Source organism: Silene latifolia, chromosome 10 (assembly GCF_048544455.1).
Source record: "Silene latifolia isolate original U9 population chromosome 10, ASM4854445v1, whole genome shotgun sequence".
NCBI classification, from domain to species: domain Eukaryota; kingdom Viridiplantae; phylum Streptophyta; class Magnoliopsida; order Caryophyllales; family Caryophyllaceae; genus Silene; species Silene latifolia.
This window is the reverse complement of record NC_133535.1, coordinates 102,036,209-102,041,578: the sequence shown is the minus strand read 5'-3', so window position 1 is coordinate 102,041,578 and position 5,370 is coordinate 102,036,209. Positions and strand designations below refer to the sequence as shown.

The 5,370-nt window shown below is 40.4% G+C and overlaps 1 non-coding gene across 1 annotated transcript; it reads left to right on the top strand.

Annotated features, from left to right (window-relative positions):
* The first annotated feature begins 253 nt into the window (after window positions 1-253).
* LOC141609783 (small nucleolar RNA R71) lies at window positions 254-360 on the top strand. Its single transcript, XR_012527694.1, has one exon. It is a non-coding gene; the product is annotated as a small nucleolar RNA R71 (small nucleolar RNA).
* The last annotated feature ends 5,010 nt before the right edge of the window (window positions 361-5,370 follow it).

Sequence of the window (5,370 nt, the reverse complement as noted above, 5' to 3'; positions counted from 1 at the left end):
CAACTCATATTTGTCAAACCTTGCAGTGAGAGCTTCTAGTGCAAAGAACAGAGGAAGATTCAGCAGCTCTCTCCTCCGGTTTCCTCTCGAATTCCCATATTCACCTTATGAGTGGCCAAATCATCGATGATCTTCCACCCCTTAGTCTCTCCCATGTTCTCGCCGAATCGGCCATTGGTCGCAAGATCCAAAATAGCCCTCTCGATCGTCATATAGCCCATTATAGAACTGATTGCAAAGACTCCATTTTTCGAACCCATGGTGCGGTATGGTTCGCACCAGTTTCTTGAAACGGACCCATGCTTCATGAAAGTTCTCATCAGGCCCCTGTTTAAAGCTCGTGATCTGAGCTCTAATGGCATTCGTCTTCGAGGCAGAGAAGTACTTTTTGTAGATTGCCAAGGCCAAAGAATTCCAGTCGGTGATCCCATGAGCGGCTCGATCCAGATCTCTATACCACTCCCTTGCAGCATCACGAAGGGAGAAAATGAACATGGTCTCCTTGATCTGGTCTTGGGTCACACCGGCCGGCGGGGGTATAGAGCAGCAATAATCAATAAAAATCTCCATGTGCTTGGCCGCATCTTCATTTTAGCTCCCGGAATCGGTTTCTCTCAACCAGGTTAATATAGGAAGGCTTCGGCTCGAATTTTCTCGCCTCCCCAGGTAGTTCGAATCCTTTGTAGAGATTCGCAGCTGTCGGCTCTGAGTGACTAGCAATGGTTGCTTCTTCAGCCATGACTGGAATCTCTGGAGAAGTGACTGTCTCGGCTGAAGAAATTGATGCAGGAGATTTAGGTGGATCTTCCTCGAACAGAACGTTCTCGTAGTAGCTTGACAGAGTACTCAGCTCTTCCTCTGTCGGTAATACCCTTTGTGATCGCCTCAACTCGCGCAAGGATTTCTCGATCTCAGGATTGAATGGTACTAGTTCACCACCCTGTGACCTGCGCATAAGAAGAAACTACAAAAAGAATATAAGAAAAGTTTAAGGAACGGAAGTCCCTTAAACTAGAGAAAGACTAAATAAAAACAACTAAAAATTAGAACAATTGCCTCCCCGGCAACGGCGCCAAAATTTGATACCCGTCGTGAGGTGTCAAAAATAAATTTATAATCTCCAACTACAACTATAGCTAGCGGCAGTCGGGTCGAACCACAGAGAGGCAGACGTAATTTCTAGTTGTTTAAATTCGGTCTAAGGTAACAATAAGGTGGGGGTTTGATTGGATTTGGTCTACAACTAATAGCAGTAAAAGAAATGTAAGCTAATGAAATATATGAAATCAAGTATAAAAAGAGGTACTAGGTTGGTCGGTTCGTTATAGTTTTGGCGGCAGCGTACTAAACAGGTCTAAATCAAACATATGAGGCGGGAAATAAAGAGGTCCTCTCGGTCCACTCTTAACAAATAGCATCTTTCGATCTCGCTATAGGTCCCTAATATCACTAATACTAACTTTCGTCCTGAAAAGTGATTTACGGTCTAAACTTTACCTATCTTTCGATCTCAGCATAGTTTAGTCATTTTAATTGGTGATCTAACAACTGTCCCTATCTCTCGATCTAATGGGTCAGTCATATCCTAAGCATTCAACTAGTCGTGTGCACTCGATTCGTCGAATAAAGAATTAAAACAATTAAACGAAAATAAAACCTCACGTGGTCAGTCGATCGACCAGGTATGGCGGTCGATCGACCAACACGCGTATCGGGCCGTGTTCATTATATTGCCGCCTACACTACAATTCTCCTACATGCATCCTAGCACGAATAAATTAGCTACTCATACTGAAATTAAAGGCAACAATAATATTAAGGATTAAAGCTACGGAATTCATGCTTAATACGATAAAATAAACAATTAACAAAAGATGGCAATTCGGCTTGGGAACTGATCTAGCAATTCGACAACTATGAACGAAAATAAAATAACAGAATAAAACCAGAGAGTACCGTGTGAATTGCGAAGGAAAAGAACAAAGCCGAATGACAAAGCAAATTGTATTCAATACCGAAAATAATCTCGAACCCTAATTATTTCTAAAGAACTATATGTGAAACTTGGTAAAATTTCTGAATAAAAACTGGATGCCTGTATCTGTCAAACTAGGTTACGTTATATAGAAAGTATACGTAACATAATTCCTAAAACCTAAACATAATGGGCTTCAAGTTCCTCGATCTTTTAATTCTCGTCTGAAGCAGCGATGTGGTCGATCGACTGAGCATGGTGGTCGATCGACTGACTAGCAGTGTACAGTAGCTTCTGGAACCCGATAGTTGGTCGATCGACTGAAGGTAGTGGTCGATCGACTGCTTTAGCTGCTACTTGACTTCTATAATCTTGTGGATTTGTCTTTTGGGCCTTGGATTGCGCACCAAGCTCGTTCCTTAAGCGAATACTTCACGTCAAATGCAATGCGGGATACTCGGGGACGGACTTAGCTCGATTTCCGCTGGATTCTTCACATTTCTGCAATAATGTACAAAAATACGGAAGTAGGCGGAAATAGGGAGAAATGTAGCATAAACTACATGAATGAGCTCTGAAATGCGTGTAAAATGGGATGTAAAACATCATATAAAAGACACGCATCAACCGTTAAATCCCGAGTCAAAAGCAATGTGCTTGTCTATCTAAGGATAGAATGTCATAAAAAGTTATGAGTATATCTCTTTTTTAGTCCCATGTCACTTACTTGGGCTAAACTTAAAGTTTACATTACAAAATGTGCATTTCATTTAACTAAAATAACAACCCGACCTTTAGGCCTGTTTTACGAGGTGATAACGACGTTTTTGGGTCTGGCCTTCATAGAAAGTTCTAGATCTTTCTCTTAGCTTCCCAACGCCACCAAAATTACCTTATTCCGAGTCTTGTAGAAAAAGTTATGCCTAAAATACGACAGGCTATCAAACGCGTTTTCTCGCGCAGAAGAACCCTACCTGAGAAAGGACGCAGTACTAAGTACTGCGCCTCTTCTAAGGGACGCAGCACCTGCTGCGCCTTTTCTCGAGGCTTTCTTTTTGTCCAAGTTTCCGCGTTTCGACCTAAGTCGGTTGTTTCCGAATCTTTCCTTCTGTATCCTATTCTTACCATAATTCCTCCGTGTGTTTAGTATAAATAGAGGCCTTTGCCTCACATATTTTTCACGCGAGTGTCCGCCCTTCTCTTCTCTCTTTGCATTCTAGACCTTGCTCTAAGCTTTCGACGCCTGCGTGCTTGATCAATCGACCATGTAAGCTCAGATCATTCTGAGTATCAGTCACGTTTGCATGACCGACCAATTTGACCACTACACAATTAATTAATCAATCTTTTTAATTCCTTTTTTAAGGGCACTTTCATATTTGCATAGATCGAGTCGAGTTACCACTAAAAGTCGATTTTAATTAAATCTCGCGACGCTAACATGTAAGTCTGGTGTAAAATCTAATCTTTTAATCTTGTTTATATTATTGTTGTACTTTATTTTACGAGTTTACATCATATTAATGCCAAGACGATAATTTGTTAAAACACACGTTTCAAACCTTATTTCGTCAAAACTGCTCAGATCTGACGAGTAGAAGAAACGCAGTGTCTGCTGCGCCTTCTGGAAGGATCGCAGCTTTTGTTGCGCCTTTTCCAGAGGCTGCTTTCAGCTGCTCTGTTTCTTCTTCTCCTCGGATTCGATCTTTTCTCCGTCTTTCTTTTTTTCAACCTACATCTTTAATTAGCTTTCATCAAATTATTTTACTCGTCAATTTATTTTCTTAAACCTTTTCTTCTTTAGTCGGTTTAAATCGCTAATTCTTCCTATTGGTTGGTTTATTCCGTCTCATACTCAAATCTGGGTTTTAGTGACTCGGTAATTAATACTTGGTCTCTTAAACTCACTTTTTGTACATTAAAGTTTCTGTTTATTTTTTAAACTCAACCTTTAAGCTTTCAAATCTGTTTAATTCGTCTTATAATCATTAGTAATCGATATTAATTGGTTTGAGACGGTTTTGGTACATAAAATTCATTCTTAATATTTATCATTCGGGTGTAATCATTAACATGAAAAATCATTTTTTTATAACAATCAACCGTAACAACCAACCGAGTCTGACTTTCACAGTCAGAACCCATCCCGGAACAAACGCAGTGGGTGATGCGCCTCTTCCAGAGGACGCACCCATTGTTGCGCCTGTTCTAGGCTGGCTTATGCCCTTGAACTCATTCCCGTTTTGACGTAGTGTATATATTAATCGACTATTATTCGTATTATCACCTATTTAGCTATATTTTAAATCTTTTAATTTATTTTTGTCAGTTTTAATTAATTTCCTTATTTTCCTTATTTTCCAATTTTCCTTTTCTTTTATTTCCTTTTCTTTTATTTGCTTATTTCTTCAAACTTCCTTTTCTTTTATTTCCTTTTTCTATTTATTTCCTTTTCTTTTAAATTTTCTTTTCTTTTAAATTTTCTTTTCTTTTAATTCTTTCCTAAATCCCGTCTTTGACATTTATATGATGTTCATTCAGTTGTAAATTATATTTTGTTCTTTTATCTAGCTTTTTCACATGTAATTAATATAAATTCCAACTTCGACATAATTAATTACTAAATTACGTGTTAACCGACATAGTTTAATTCACATGCTAGGATTAATCTGTGGATGTTGCATTGCATGCATATAATCGACGACATATCAACTATGAATAATTTCCCTAATCATTAGTAGAGACCGCTATCGAGGCGGGCGGGATTAGGTGTTCAGTAAAATGACTTCCTAATACGTACCCTCACCCCTTACTCCAAATCTCTGTGAACATCCGTGTTCATTGGCATCCACGAGAGTCATTCTAGACATAGAATGCTAAGGGTAACGAGTTCTTAGTGTTCATGTCACTACTTTGTGTCTTGACATGGCACGAGGTATTCGAACGGTTCCAATTTCCCATAAATATTGGTGGCGATTCCAAAAATGCAGGCTTATTCAACCTTTCATTGGTTTCAATGCCTCACAAATCGGTAACGACCAATGACGTGCTGGAGAAGTGTCACCGCCTTAAACATTCACAAACGCGCTTCTGCGCGCGCCGCGGGTGACCCATGTCCACCGGAAGGAACGACTTGAATACAACATTGACCGGGCCAAGGGTAGGCCACGGTGGGGAGACGGTCCGGCACGACACGGCCCGAAAGCACAACTGACGTGCCTTAGTCGGGCCAAAAATGGAGGCTAAGCCCCGACGCGCTGGGACTCGGGCCGACACCGCATGGCCCAGTGCCACCTCTAATGTGTAGACTATAGTCACTATAGGAGGGTACACTCTTACACGGGTGAGGTTGATTCCCTTGTCCCTATAAACTGTATAGTCCCTATGTACCTCCC